The sequence below is a fragment of the Molossus molossus genome, unplaced genomic scaffold, assembly GCF_014108415.1.
Source record: "Molossus molossus isolate mMolMol1 unplaced genomic scaffold, mMolMol1.p scaffold_m16_p_12, whole genome shotgun sequence".
Taxonomy (NCBI): Eukaryota; Metazoa; Chordata; class Mammalia; order Chiroptera; family Molossidae; genus Molossus; species Molossus molossus.
The window spans coordinates 29,784,273-29,800,429 of NW_023425347.1; the positions used below are offsets into that span (position 1 = coordinate 29,784,273).

At 50.6% G+C, this 16,157-nt stretch overlaps 1 long non-coding RNA gene across 1 annotated transcript; it reads right to left on the bottom strand.

Moving 5' to 3' along the window:
* Window positions 1-67: 67 nt before the first annotated feature.
* On the bottom strand, window positions 68-15,837 carry LOC118626889. The gene is made up of 3 exons (XR_004958955.1): window positions 15,803-15,837; window positions 15,525-15,665; window positions 68-407 (listed from the first exon to the last, which is right to left on the bottom strand). It is a non-coding gene; the product is annotated as an uncharacterized LOC118626889 (long non-coding RNA).
* Between the last annotated feature and the right edge of the window lie 320 nt (window positions 15,838-16,157).

Genomic DNA, 16,157 nt, shown 5'->3' on the forward strand with positions numbered 1-16,157 from the left:
CAGTAAACATAAATTTTATATGCACTGGGAAACCAAAATATTTATGCGACTTGCTTTATTGCAATGTTTGCTTTATTTTGTTGTGTTGGAACAAAAGTATAATATCTCCAGGTATGCTGATATACACCTTTACATGGGGACCATCACAGCTTCACATATGTGCACAGTGATGACCCAGAATGTCAGTCTGCCCTAACTGATCAAGAAGCCAGAGGTGTCAGCAACACCCTTCCGGAGGTGTGCCCTGGAAGTTCCTTCCACGCAGTCACAGAAACCCTGCCCTGGGTTGTCCAGCATTCCTGGGCAGAGCATATTGAGCCACGGTTCTCCAGGGATGGGGAAGGCTTAATGTTTCTCCATCCTACAGCCCAACTGGCAAAAAGCCTCCATGAGTCTGAAAAGGTAAGCTTGGAAGAAGTGCACCATTAGTCAATATCTCAACAGCTGAAGATTACTTCAGATTTTCTCTTAGTTTAATAATCAGGGATCATAGTTTAGTGTGAAAAGATCATTTTCTTTCCAATAACCCACGAATTTTTCTTCTAAGTTTAATTCCTTAGAAACCTGATTGGCAATACTATCATAAAATTCTAAATCAGCCCTGGCCGGTTTGGCTCAGCAGTTAGAGCGTCGGCCTGCGGTCCAGAGAGACCCGGGTTCGGTTCCCGCTAAGGGCACGTACCTCGGTTGCAGTTTGTCCCTGGCCCTGGTTGGTCGTGCAGGTGGCAGCTGCTCGGTGTGTTTATTTCACGTCGATGTTTCTCTCTCTATCTTCCTCTCTCTCCCTCCCACTCTACCTGAACAAAAAAATGGAAAAATGTCCTCTGGTGAGGATTAAAAAAAAAAATTCTAAATAGTTTTTGTTTTTTTTATCCTCACCCGAGGACATTTTTTGCATTTATCTTCAGATAGAGAGGGAAATATCGATGTGAGAAAGACACATCGATTGGTTGCCACTCACCCGGGGACTAACCGCAACCGAGGTAGGTGCCCTTAGCGGGAATCGAATCTGAAACTCTCTGGTCCCCGGGCGGACGCTCTAACCTCTGAACAAGACCGGCCAGGGCTTCTATGTCATTTTAAAATTCACTTTGAAGTATTGTCTAATTATGGTACTTAAAAAAACAACCACCTAGGGACTTTTTTTTCTTTTATCCTTTTCTGGCAATGATGATAAAAACCTAACTGGAACTAGGATGGTCAAATTACACTCTAAAACCAAATGGAAAACCTTTTTTTTTTTTGTCAGTTTGTCTAAGGAATGCATATTCGTAGTAGAAAATTTGGATCCTGCAAAATTTTCCATTGTGAAATTGAACATCCCAGATAGTCCCCACCCACCAGCAGCCACTGCTGGCATTTTATGTCTTTCAAGTCTTCCTTTTCAATAGTTTTGTCTGTGCATTATACAATGTCTGTGCATTAATTTCTAAAAGTGTAATCATATCGCACAACTGTTCAGAACTCTTTTTACTCCATATAGTATGAACATTGTTAAAAACCAACATGATTTGTATTACTATAAATAATTCCATCTTTGAGTTCTATAATATTTCTCATTTTATGAATATTATTTTTTATTTTCAATCAACTTTTTACTTCTCCAAGTGGAAATCGAGCAGTGCCCGAGAAGCCGAGCAGTGCCCGCGAGCCCCGAGCAGTGCCCGAGAATCCCCAGCAGTGCCCGCGAGCCCCGAGCAGTGCCCGAGAATCCCCAGCAGTGCCCGAGAGCCCCGAGCAGTGCCCGAGAATCCCCAGCAGTGCCCGAGAGCCCCGAGCAGTGCCCGACAGCCCCCAGCAGTGCCCGAGAGCCCCAGCAGTGCCCGCGAGCCCCAGCAGCGCCCAAGAGCCCCAGCAGGGCCCGAGAGCCCCGAGCAGGGCCTGAGAATCCCCAGCAGTGCCCGAGAGCCCCAGCAGTGCCCGAGAGCCCCGAGCAGGGCCAGAGAATCCCCAGCAGTGCCCGAGAGCCCCGAGCAGGGCCAGAGAATCCCCAGCAGTGCCCGAGAGCCCCGAGCAGTGCCCGAGAGCCCCTAGCAGGGCCAGAGAGCCCCAGCAGTGCCCGAGAGCCCCGAGCAGTGCCCGAGAGCCCCAGCAGTGCCCGAGAGCCCCCAGCAGTGCCCGAGAGCCCCGAGCAGGGCCCGAGAGCCCCAGCAGTGCCCGAGAGCCCCGAGCAGTGCCAGAGAGCCCCAGCAGCGCCCGAGAGCCCCCAGCAGGGCCAGAGAATCCCCAGCAGTGCCCGAGAGCCCCCAGCAGTGCCCGAGAGCCCCGAGCAGTGCCCGAGAGCCCCAGCAGTGCCCGAGAGCCCCTAGCAGGGCCAGAGAGCCCCAGCAGTGCCCGAGAGCCCCGAGCAGGGCCAGAGAGCCCCAGCAGTGCCCGAGAGCCCCCAGCAGTGCCCGAGAGCCCCGAGCAGGGCCCGAGAGCCCCAGCAGTGCCCGAGAGCCCCGAGCAGTGCCAGAGAGCCCCAGCAGCGCCCGAGAGCCCCAGCAGTGCCCGAGAGCCCCCAGCAGGGCCAGAGAATCCCCAGCAGTGCCCGAGAGCCCCGAGCAGTGCCCGAGAGCCCCAGCAGTGCCCGAGAGCCCCTAGCAGGGCCAGAGAGCCCCAGCAGCGCCCGAGAGCCCCAGCAGCGCCCGAGAGCCCCGAGCAGGGCCCGAGAGCCCCCAGCAGCGCCCGAGAGCCCCAGCAGCGCCCGAGAGCCCCGAGCAGGGCCAGAGAATCCCCAGCAGTGCCCGCGAGCCCCGAGCAGTGCCCGAGAATCCCCAGCAGTGCCCGACAGCCCCGAGCAGTGCCCGACAGCCCCCAGCAGTGCCCGAGAGCCCCCAGCAGTGCCCGCGAGCCCCAGCAGCGCCCAAGAGCCCCAGCAGGGCCCGAGAGCCCCGAGCAGGGACAGAGAATCCCCAGCAGTGCCCGAGAGCCCCCAGCAGTGCCCGAGAGCCCCGAGCAGTGCCCGAGAGCCCCGAGCAGGGCCAGAGAGCCCCAGCAGCGCCCGAGAGCCCCCAGCAGCGCCCGAGAGCCCCGAGCAGGGCCAGAGAATCCCCAGCAGTGCCCGAGAGCCCCCAGCAGTGCCCGAGAGCCCCGAGCAGTGCCCGAGAGCCCCAGCAGTGCCCGAGAGCCCCGAGCAGTGCCCGAGAGCCCCAGCAGGGCCCGACAGCCCCAGCAGGGCCCGACAGCCCCGAGCAGGGCCAGAGAATCCCCAGCAGTGCCCAAGAGCCCCCAGCAGTGCCCGAGAGCCCTGAGCAGGGCCAGAGAGCCCCGAGCAGGGCCAGAGAGCCCCAGCAGTGCCCGAGAGCCCCAGCAGGGCCCGACAGCCCCGAGCAGGGCCCGACAGCCCCCAGCAGTGCCCGACAGCCCCCAGCAGTGCCCGAGAGCCCCAGCAGTGCCCGAGAGCCCCGAGCAGTGCCCGAGAGCCCCAGCAGGGCCCGAGAGCCCCGAGCAGTGCCCGAGAGCCCCGAGCAGTGCCCGAGAGCCCCCAGCAGTGCCCGAGAGCCCCGAGCAGTGCCCGAGAGCCCCAGCAGGGCCCGAGAGCCCCGAGCAGGGCCCGAGAGCCCCAGTAGGGCCCGAGAGCCCCCAGCAGGGCCCGAGAGCCCCAGCAGGGCCCGAGAGCCCCGAGCAGGGCCCGAGAGCCCCGAGCAGGGCCCGACAGCCCCGAGCAGTGCCCGAGAGCCCCGAGCAGGGCCCGACAGCCCCGAGCAGGGCCCGAGAGCCCCAGCAGTGCCCAACAGCCCCGAGCAGTGCCCGTAATGGGCTGTGCGCCTTTCAAAGCCTTGCGCAGCACCTGCCAGAGCCCCAAACACCTCAGAGAGTCCGGTGTAGGGCCTGAAAAAACTTGGCGCAACGCCTAAAAGAGCCCCAGCATTACCTGGAAGAGCCCTGTAGAGCACCTTGTGGAGCCGGTGCTGTGCCTGGGAGAGACCCACACAACACCTTCGAGAGCCTCCAGCAAGCCTGGGAGAGCCTGGAGCAACACCTTAAAAAAAAGCACGCAACACCTGCCAGAGCCCAACGAAACAGCTCGGAAAGCCCAGTGCAACACTTGTGAGAGCCTCGCAAGATGCCTGGGGGAGCCTGGCGTAACACCTGCTATCACCCCAGTCATCACCTTGGGGAGCCCAGTGCAGCGTCTGGGAGGGCTTCCAAGATGCTTAAAGTGCCCTGTGCAGTGCCTGAAAGAGGCCAGCACAACACTTTGGAATTTGTGTGCTGGGCCTGCCAGAGACCTATGTGACACCTTGGGGACCCCAGTATAGCCCCTCGGTGAGCCCGGCACAAAGCCTATGAGAGCCTCAGGAAGAGCACGGAAGAGCCCTGCGCAACACCTCAGCAGCCCTGCACAGCGCCTGACAGAGCACCTTGTAACAGCTTAGGGAGCTCATTACAGCACCAGAGAGAGCCCCGCACGACTTCTGGGAGGACCTGAGCAGCACACGGAAAAGACCTACGCAACGCCTTGGTGAGCCCAGTGCAGCGCCTGGGAGCCCGCCCCAGTGCCCAGGGAAACCCGAGCAGCCCCTGGAAGAGCCCTGAACAACACCTTGGATGCCCCACACAGCACCTGCAAGAACCCTACACAACTCATTGTGGAACCAAATACAATGCCTAAGAGAGTCCCACACACCCCACCTGGACGAGCCGTGAGCAGTGCCTACAAGAGACCAGCACAAACCATGGGAAGCCCTAAACTGCTCTTTCCAGATCCCCATGCAACACTTCGGAAAGCCCAGTGCAGTACCTACAACAGTCCCATGCAATATTTGGGGGAGCCCAGTGCAGTGCTTGGGAGAGCCCCGCACAAGACCTGGGAGAGCCCCAAGCAGCACCTGGAAGAGCCCCGAGAAGTGCCTAGAAGAGCCCCGCACAACCTTGGGAAGCCTTGCCCAGTGCCTGCCAGAGCCCCACAAAACACTTTCAGGAGCCCCTGCAGCGCATGAGCGAGCCCTAGCAGCGCCTGGGGGAGTTCTGTGCAGCGCCTTAGAAAACGCCACGAAGGCTTCCAGAGCCCAAAGAAACACCGTTGAAAGTCTGGAAGAATAATGGTTTTCTTGGGGAAGTGGGATTATGAAAGGAGGCAGGAAATTCCACTTTCCGCTGTATACACATTGGGGATTTTTATTTCTTTTAGTAAGAAATATATTACTTTCATAATAGTAACATGCGAGAAGAGAGTCCCATTTAGAAAAAATATATACAAGATATATGATATTCGGCCTTTAAGGACTGAGCCCTTCTCTGCGGTGTGCAGGTAAGAACATGAGCCCACAATAACGTCATCTACTGCATGTTGTGACCGGTGGTGGGAGACGGAGCACAGAGCGATGGAATGCATGGTAGCTTCCCTGACCCCAGTGTTTGGAAACAAACCATGTCCAAGGGCAAAAGCGGATGTGTTGGCCAGTGTGGAGCACCAAGGCTAGTTATTATCGTTGGCCTAGAGGTCCTGATTTATTCTGCCTCCAGAGTTCTTAGAAAAATACCTTCTTTTGTGGATAGTCACTACCCAGGTTCAAAGGGTTTCTCTCACACATGCTTCAACTGCAAACAAGCATGAGCCCAATCTGAAAAGCACATCAGTTGGGCTCTACCCAGCCTTGATCTCAGCCTTGGATGCGTCCCAACCCAAATCATTCTGTCTAAAGCAAACGGTAGCAAACATTCGCAGTCTGGGTCACAGGGCAAAAATCTCACCGAGACCCTTGCAGTTGATGCTTTTTACAAACAGATCTAGACTGAGCTGTTACCTCTTCTTTGGGACGAAGGATTCATGCCTCCTCGCACAGTTTTGCTCAGACCTTATTTCCACCAAGACCAGGCAGTAGCCAGCCCCATGGTGCTGGCTGCGTCACCAGCCTAAAGCCTCCCTCCCCAAGGCAACTCTGCAGGCAAGTCCATGCACCCTTTCCCAGGAGCTGGAGTTGGGAATATGTTCCCAGAGAGAGGGAAGCACCTCTATCCCCACTGATTTCACTGAGCTGGGGCGAAGGAGGGGATCTGTTGATATTTTTCCTCTAGTCTACCAAATGCACAGGCTTGGGCATCAACAAGACTTGGGTTCAAGTCTCAATTCTGCCACCTTCTAATGATTTGACATTATGCCAGTTTCCAACCTCTCTGCATCTCAGGTTTGACTCTGCAGAGTGGGGATTTAGTGCCTACTTGAAGGGTGTTACGAGGGTTACATGACACAATGCCTGTCAAACAGCGCAGGGGCTCCTAAGCAGAGGAGTAAGTGCTGAGCAAGCGTTAGCGAAACGTCTGGCACAAAGCAATAGGGTTTGTGTGTGTGTGTGTTTTGTTTTGTTTTTATCCTCACCTGAGGACATTTTTTTTTTTTTTTGCACTTATCTTCAGATAGAGTGGGAGGGAGAGAGGGAAGCATTGACGTGAGAAAGACACATTGAGTGACCACCACCCACACGACCCCAACCGAGGCGAGGGACAAACCGCAACCAAAGTACGTGCCCTTAGCGGGAATGAACCTAGGACTCTCTGGTCCGTGGGCCAATGCTCTAACCACTGAGCCAAACCGGCCAGGGCGGGTTTGTGTTTTTAAAAGAATTTCTCTATGCATCATGGTCAGGACCAAATGCTGATCCCACCGCCCAGAATTCACGTTGTTCGTGCCACCTGCTCACCACCCATAGTTCCAGTTACTTCGGACTAAACAACTGAGAACTCAGAATTGTAAAAGTGAAATCCCCATGCAGATCGGCTTGCTCCTAACCACAGAGACGGACCCCGAACCCAGGGATCCACGGCTCAGATCTCTGGTTTGTCTCTGCCCTGGCAGCGCAGCCCTGAGATCAGACCACCCAAATTCAAGTTAGCAACTAGGAGCCTGGAGCACTCTGCCCCAGTGAGCGCTGCTTACTCATGGGGGTCCTTCAGAACAGTTATTCTTTAACCCCATGAAAAATCCCTGCAGCCTGCTTTGTGAGGGAGCAAGTACCAGGAAGTTGGAGCACCAGCAGGTTGCGTGGAGAGCTGAGTCCCAAGGTGCTTCTGCCAGCCCTGGGCCATTAAACCTTTTCGGTCTATTTGGATTGGCTTCAGTATCTTGTATTTAAATAAAATCAAAGGATCAAGGTGAGTCAGGCAACAGATTGAATAAAGACTAAGCTCCCAATGTAAGTTAGGATCCTCAGCCAAACTCTCCCCAACTTGGTAAATAAATAAGCGAGTGATTAAGCTGCTCCAGCACATTCTATTCTGTAGCCCATCACGAGGGACGTAGACACTGGATTAGTAGCGTTAGAACCTGTCCAACTTCCCTGTGTCTGTGTCTAATGCATGAGGTGTGTGACAAGACCGTCTCCAACCCCCAAGTCAACTCTAGGACACCACCAGTACCAGGACCTGGAGACAAAGGGAGGCTCCTGGGACCCTGTGGTAGGGGACTGGCCTGTGAGGGTGCGGTGCATGCTTGGCACTGTGCCAACCACTTTACATGTGTCTCCTCAGTTGATCCCTATTATAATCCCACCCACAGGAGCGGTTGTTAGAAGAAAGGCTCAAAGAGGTTAAGTGGCGTGCCAGAGAAATCGCCAGGCACAGGGCTTAAACCCACAGCCTGATGTGGGAGAGTCTTGTGTTATACTGCCTTTGCCATTTCACTACAAATTACAGATGGTGTAGCATTTCCAAAAATGGGGGGTGAGTGAGCAGTAGAGTTACTTGGAAGGGCTCGTGGAAAAGGTGAAAGATTTGGAGGGACTCAGGGGAGGGGAAGGGGCAAGGAACCCACGGGCTGGGAAAGAGTCTGTCATGTTCAGGAGGCAGGGGCAAGACCAACCATAGACTTTGTTTTCTCATATCCCTGCTGAGATGTAGCAACTCTAAATAAAAGCCTACCTAAACATGCATGAATGTGCACTGTAAAAACACCTGTGGATTCCAGCGGCTCCTGTCAACGCCTCGCCCCCTCGCACTCGGGATGAAAGAGCTGCAGGGCTGGCGGGGATGCGTCCCCCTGGGCGATTGTCCTCAGCCAACCTCTGCTGACCGTTCTGTCCTCTGGTGCCTGGGGCAAGGCGAACTGGAATGGCTCATGGTAGTTTCTTCTACACAAGCTTTTTAGACTCAAAATCCTTTTAAAAAGAAAGTTGCTATTTCTTCGTGCTTTGGAAATCCCATTGTACAGATGGTTCTGTGCCAGTTTAATCTTTTCACTCTTTGGCATTGAGAGAACATGTTTGTGTTTGTTTTCAGTAGACTTCTACAAATCAAGTACATAATATTTCTCTTAAAAGTAAGGTCATCTGGGTAACTAGTTCAAGATTCACATGTCAGCCCCCAGTTCCCACATAGCATGAGTCTCTCCCTCCTCCTCAGGCCCTCAGCCCTGGGTCTGACCTCATACTGCAGCTCGCTGTGACCAGGCCCCATCAGGAGGTTCCTGGAGGCGAGGCTGATGCTTCATCCACTCTTCCAGCAAGTATGCCTTCATGCCATTGAGGGCAAAGCAAATTGCTGGTCCCTGGGATATACCTGAGAGCAGGATTGTCCAGGTAGTGGAAAGGCATCCTGCTTAAGAGTATAGACTCTGGAGCTAGACTGCCTGGATCAGAATCCCAGCTAGCTACGTGACCCTGGGCAAGTCACATGACCTTGCATATTTTAGTTTCCCCATGTATACAGTGGTGATAATAACAGTACCTACCTCATAGCAATGAAAGGGTTAGGTGAATTCATATATGTTAAGTGTGTTTATGGTCAGTACCCAGTGAGTCCTACATATAAGTTGTGATGAAACAGATGGATACAATAAAATAGAAGTGCTCTCTACAGCAAGGGTAAGGACAAGATGTTTTAGGAGGACACGAGATGGGTGCATAACCCAGCTTAGGAGGGCTTTCCAAAGGACAGTGTGCTCTAAACTAAGACTTAAAGAATAGTTAATCATAGTAACAAGATGTGACGACAGGAAGAAGAATGTGCCAGGTTGAACGGAGCATGGAAAGGCATGGAGGCAAAGTCCATGCTTTCTTTGGCGAGTTTGCTTCATTTTTAAAAAAAGAAAAGCAAACAGTAAGTCAGTCACTAAGTAACTGTTATTACAGAATTTGTAATGTGACTTTTATCCATTGAACCACTCGTGTCCAAACTGTCAAGAATTCAGTCAGATCACAAAGAGCAAGACTGAACTAAATTCATCTGTGAAGGTTATACCAACAAGGTCAAAATGGTTCACAGGGACTCTTTTTACTTTCAGTAGGAAACAAACATCTATGAGTCTTAAAGTTTTAGATTAATGGAATCATTTCTTGGAAGATTTCTGATCAGTAGACTCCCTAAGACATATCATAGTGTAGTCTTGGCTTTTACTCCCCTCCACACCCCCCAGCCCAGAAATTTGCACACGGTAGGTACCCAACAAATGCTTTTTTTTTTTTTTTCCTTTTATACTTGAATACACTGAATTTTAGTTTGCATTTTAGTGCTTTTTTTAAAAAAAAAAAAACAAATGCTTATTTTAGTGGTGAGTATTAAAAAATGAACGCTGCCAATGCCCCCCGGGTGTCTTCCCAACAACTTACAGAAAACAAGTATGAGCTGGCCTGTGAGCTCCAGAGGGCACCCTGATCTCCAAGATGACCTCACTGCAGAGCTGTTTCATACTCAGCTCGCATCTCTCAGCATGGGCTGAGAGCACACGTTGGAAAGACAATAAAAATACTAACCAACCACCGGGCCAGTTTGGTTCAGCAGTTAGAGCTTCGGCCCAGGGACTGATGAGTCTCGGGTGCAATTCTGGTTAAGGGCGCGTACCTCAGTTTCGGTTCATCCCCAATGTGGGAGGCAGCCAGTCAATGTGTCTCTCTCATATTGATGTTTCTCTCCCTCTCTCTCTCTCTCTCTCTCTCTCTCCCTCCCTCCACTCTATCTGATGATTAAGAGAAAAATATCCTCAGGTGAGGATTAAGATATATATATACAAACAAGCCAAGACTGTGCACGTCAAGTCAGTTCGGAGAACCAGTGAACTTATGGTCAGATTTCAATTTTTTTTTTAAAGCCTCACCCGAGGATATTTTTCCATTTATCTTCAGATATAGTGGGAGGAAGAGAGAGACACATCAACTAGCTGCCTCCCACACGACCCTGACCAAGGCCAGGGACCAAACCACAACCAAGGTATATGTCCTTGACCAGAATTGAACCCGAGACTCCCTGGTTCACAGGCCGACACTTTAATGACTGAGCCAAACTGGCCAAGGCCATATTTCTTTAAAAAATTATTTTCTTCATTGATTTTAGAAAGAGAGGAAGGGAGAGGGAGAGAGAGATAGAAACATCAATGAGAGAGAACATCGATTGGCCGCCTCCTGCATGCCCCCCACTGGGGATCAGGTCCACAACCTGGGCATGTGCCCTGACCAGGAATCAAACTGGAGACCTCTTGGTGCACGGGTCGACGCTCAGTCACTGAGCCACACTGGCTAGGCCAGGGCCAGATTTCAATTTTAAAAAAACTAAAGGGAAAAATTGTCCCAGGAGGTAAAAAAAAAAAACAAAACTGTTAGAAGACCAGCAAACCCCATTCTTATTAACAAATGTGATAATAGAAAGAGGTGAGGGATTTTTTAAATTAATCTGAGTCAGGGATTTTCAAATAAGGTTTGACTGAGGAACGTTTGCTCAAACAACATACTACCAAGATATGTAAACAACACACCAGGACAGAGCTGCAGTGCTGAAGGCCGGGTCCCAGCCCCCATCACAGCTGTCGCGCCTCTCCCCCTGAGAACTGCTAAACCACCCATTCTAGTCTAACCCACTGCCCCTGCCATTTTACAAAAGGAAAACCTGAGACTGAGAAAAAAAAAAACGTGACTTGTCCAAGGCCACACAGCTAGTTGCTGGCAGAGGTAAATGAGTTCCTAGGTCTACTCACTCCCAACCCAGTGACCCGTCCACTACACTGCGCTTCCTGACGTGGAGGGGGTGGCCAATGAGGAGTAGATGGCACACGAGAGGAGGAAGACTGCCCTGTCAAATGCACAGAGGGACAGGGCAGGGCAAAGCCACGTGGTGGCTGCTAGCTACATGGGTACTCCAAGACGCCTACTTGACCGGGAAGACCGCATATCCCATCGTCCTGCTGGATCACCCGCCTGCAGTGGTTTATTTGTACAGTCAACAGACATGAACTGAGCACCTGCTATTACATGCTGGGCAGCATGCTGGGTCCAGCAATACAGAAGTGAGCGAGCCACAGTGCCCGTGGCCCAGTACCGAAACCCATTCAGGGCTTCCCAGGATGAGTTTGTCACCAGGCAGACGGGAGAGAAAGGTCACCTCGTTTGGAAACAACAGAAACGTGTTTTCAACAGAGGCAAAAGGTGCTCATTTGCAGTTTAGAAAGACCACCGGGTGGCACTGTGGAAATCCACAGCAGGAAGGGGCTTCTGCGTGGGTTGAACAGAGGGGACGAAGGGCAGGGATGGAAAGCAATGGCGGTTTTCATCAGGAAAATCAGCATGGGCTGTGGGAGCAATAAAGGAGGACAGGGGCGCTCTGCTGGCTCCCATGGTTCCCGGGGAGCTGCTGGAGGCAGAGCCGCCACATGAGATGAAGAACAGTTGAGGAAGGGAAATAAGGAGCCAGCGCTCGCTGGTAGGGGCTCCAGGTGCTGGTGGGTCCTCCGAGTGGAGATGTCCGGCAGGGAGATGGGTGGAGGGTTCTGATGGTATACACAGCACAGGACTGGGGGCATGCACTGCCTGTCTCCGCTGTGGGTACAGAGCTTGTTTTAGCCCTCAGCTCTGAGGGCCTTTAATAAATAGAGTTTACTGAACTTGCGTATTAGATGTTTTCTTTTTCCCTAAATTATCTAGTAGAATCCAAACCCTATCAATTTTTACCACAAGTTAGCTGGGGAATGCAGCCACACCCCAGAGAAACTGGCTTCCTCTGAATTAAGAAGTACATTTATTTTAAGTGATAATAAAAATACATGACATTGAGATGTATAGAGCATCTGTCCAGTTTAGCTTTGTCCCATTCTTTTATGGAGTAAAATCATCACCATCCTGCCACCGAGAAAAGTAAGATACAAAGAAGGGAAAGGTACAGTTGCCTAAGCCAGGAACCCTATACTTACTCAGAATTGAATTAGGAACACAGGTAGTCATTCAATCAACATCCACCAAGTAACCCGTGGCGCTGACACAGACACAGCACTCACACCAAGGCGAATATTACAAGAGAAGTCTAAGAAACAGCACACCAACCCCAATCATTCGATTGGCTGGAAAAGCAAATACAAAAAGAATGTAAGGACATTTGTGACAAATGTCAATAGAAATTAAATGTCACAAAAGTTCAGAGGTAGGAGGTAGGAAGTTTAACCAAAGTGATGAGGAAAGGTTCCATGAAGAAGAGGTGCCATGTAAACATACTATAAAACAGGGGTGGGAACACCTGGCCTGCAGGCTGTATCAGGCGAGAAATCATTTGGTCTGGCCCTGCCCCGGCAACTGCAGGCGGGGACTCGAAATTCAATAAATCTAGGAGCTTTTTTTTCATAGCAACATAAATTTATATTAAGTGAATCATAATAATAATGTAAATTTTGAGGGACAAGCAAGGACATTACAGGATAGATAGGACACGTACAAGTACACGACGGCTCCCCGAGACCTGTCTGCCTGTATTGCGGTGACTCAGAGGACAGGCAGTACCAGGGCTAGGAGTGTACACATTGCAAAAGTGTAAACACACTGTGGTCAAACTACGGTGACCTGGTGATGGTGAGACGAGATGCAATGAGATGATCCTCATGACATTGATGACCTTGCCTCCTATGATTGACGACAATGTTGTTGACTTCTTTGTCGACACAGACGGTAACTTCAATCCAACCTTTATCCACACGTCTATGATCAATAATCCTCACAAAAACTGAATCTCAGATGAAGATTAAGGAAATTATAGTACACAGAAAAGACCTCAAGTGTCAATGATATGAATGCTGGATGTGTTCCAAATCCAAGATGCAGGATTAGAACAGCAATCACACAAAATAATCGCATTGCTGGCAACACACACTCTGGATAGTGGTGTGACATCCTACAAATGGCGACTACAAAGAAAAGTTGATGCAGACTGTCTATCTTTCCAAGAGAAATGGACAAATGATTATTTTTCTGTTGAAGTCAAAGACAAACCTGTGTGCCCAGTTTGTGGCAATGTGTTAGCAGTAATGAAAAAGCCAATCTTGAGCATCATTACAGCTCAAAACATGACAAACTCGCCCTGGCCGGTTGGCTCAGTGGTTGGAGCATCGGCCTGTAGACCAGGAAGTCCCAGGTTCAAGTCTGGCCAAGGGCACGTACCTCAGTTGCAGTTCGTCCCTGGCCCCAGTTGCAATTGTGCAAGTGGCCACCAATCGATGTGTCTCTCTCACATCAATGTTTCTCTCTCGCTCTCTCTCCCTCCCACTTTGTCTGAAAATAAATGTAAAAACATCCTCGGATGAGGATTTAAAAAAAAAAAAAAAGCTAAACTCAAGGAATTGGGAGGCCAAAGGAATTTGGATAAAATCAATGCTCTTCAGTGAAGTTTGGAATCACTACAAGCCGCTTTCACTAGGCCTCGTTGTGACAGAGACAACGGACAATGTTATTCAGACGAGGTATGTAGTGAGCAAGCTAATCGCAAAGAAGCTGCGGCCTCATGAGGAGGGAGGGTTTGTGAAAGAGTGCGTGGTGGCTGCTGGGGAGTGGTTAGCAACAGACAAAGCAAAATTGTTTCAGTGTTAGTTTGTCTCAGATCGGATTACGGACTTAGCACAAGATATTGAAAAAACACTGAAGGATTCCGTGGAGATTTCCAATTTTTCTCCCTGGCTTGTGACAAGACAACAGGCGTAAATACTGCCCGACTGGCCAATTTCATTCGTGGGAAAACTGCAGAGTTTGACATGTGAGAACTGCTGTCACTGGAAGCCATGCACGGCACTACAAGAGGTGAGGACTTGTTTGACCAATGTAAAAACTTGAATTAACATTTGAAAATTTAAGTGGCCTTACTGCAGATGGAGCTCCAGCCACGGCTGGCTCGCAAAAAGGGTTCATTGCATTTGTCAAGAAAGAACTGAATCGTCTCAGTCTTGATCCAAGTGATTTAATTATATGCCACTGCATCATACACCAAGAAAGTCTCTGCACAGTCGTTGCTGCTCAACAATGCGATATCAACAGTAGTGTCATGCATACATTTTGTCAAAAGCAGAGGTTTTAACAGCCACCAGTTGAAGGAGTTACTGAATGATCTTGACTCTAAGTACGATGATCTTGTTTATCAATCACTGTGAAGTGTGGTGGCCAAGTCAAGGGAACATGCTCATGAGGTTTTACAAACTGTGGGATGAAATCAAACAGTTCATGAAGATGAAGGGAAAACCTGTCAGGGAACTCAATGATAGCAAGGGGCTGTGTGATTTAGCATTCATGGTAGACATTACCAAGTACCTCTTGGAGCTGAACGTCAAGCTGCAGGGCCCCAACCAGCTTCTCAGCTCCCTGCTTTCACACATAAAATCATTTGAAGCTAAATGAAGACTGTGGAAAGTGCAACTCGAAAGGAATGACATAGTGTATTTCCCCACTCTGGAAGGACAAAAGCCTTCTGGGACACTTGAATATGCTGGTGAATGTGCAAAACTAATTGAAGCATTTAAGGAAAGATTCAAGGATGTGAAAAGTAAACAAATGGAATTGAACATCTTTGCTACACCATTCAATGCGGAACCAGCTGATGTGCCTACAGAACAAAATCATTCAGTTGCAAAGCGATGATGAGCTGAAAACCAGGTACGACAACCTCCCACTGCTTGAGTTCTATAAACGGTACATAGGCAGTGATGAACTTCCCACTTTGAGGAGACATGCATTGAAATATGCATCTGTGTTCAGAACAACTTACTGCTGTGAGCAGTTCTTTTCAAAACCTACCATCGCAAACAGTCAACTGTGCTCCAGACTGACCAACACAAACCTGGAAAAGCAATTTTGAGTAGCAACATCATCAATACCAGCTAACATCACACACCTCACCACAGAGAAGCAGTTTCAGCCATCACATTAGGGATGAGTTAATTAAATGTTTGACCAAATAGAGCAGGCTAATTTTTAAGTTGATACTTTTGTATGGCCCACGAATGATGTTATAAATATCCAAGTGGTCCTTGGCAGAAAAAAAGTTCCCCACCCCTGATGTAAAAGGAGCTGGGTTTCAACAAGCAAACAGAGGAGGAGGCAGGTCCGGTGGAGGGAGAGACTAGACTGAAGGTGTGGCCTGGGTACCACCGCGTGTTTCAGACTCAGAGAGGAGGAGATTCTGGTTGGAGCAGAGGGTTCACACATAGGAGTGAACTGAGGCAGGACTAGAGGGGGTTTGAGGGGCTTAACCTGTGCTGGACCTCATCGTGGAGGTCATGGGCAATCCTGGAAGGGGCTCTGAGTTAAAAAGGACATAGGGCGTTGGAGAGGTGGGAGTAGGGAGATAACCAGAAAAGGCTGCTGACTCACCATGTCCACGGGAGAAAGAATCGGGCGTGAGGGGTGTGGAGCAGAACAGTGGCGAAGGTAGCAGCTGCGTGAAGAACAGAGCATGTGAGACAGGCCTTGAAGGTGTTTGGGGTGCTGAGGCTGAGGGCAGCGTCAGGAAGGCTGGAAAGGCGGTTCAAAGAGGGAAGTTCCGTTGCCCTAAAATGTAGGGCTTGTGCCCTGCCGGTTCGGCTCAGCAGTTAGAGCGTTGGCCCGCGGACCAATAAATCGCGGGTTTGATTCCAGTCAAGGGCACGTACCTCAGTTTCAGTTTGTCTCTGGCCCTGGTTGGGGTTGTGCGGGAGGCAGCCAGTGGATGTGTCTCTCTCACATTGATGTTTCTCTCTCTCTCCCGCCCTTCCACTCTATATGGAGATAAATGGAAAAATATGGGTGAGGATTAAAAAAAAAAAAGTAAGGCTCGTGTAGGAAGTCAAAGACATGAGGCCAAAGACAGACTGGAGCCCGGCGCTGGGCTATGAGAATTTGGACTTGACCCAGCAGGCAGTGGGGCTCCTGAAGGCGGGTGATAAGAAGACTTACACTCGGCAGCCGTGTGCGAGGAGCACTTGGGAATGATAGCTCCGCTACTGATACTTGGTGATATTCGCAGCA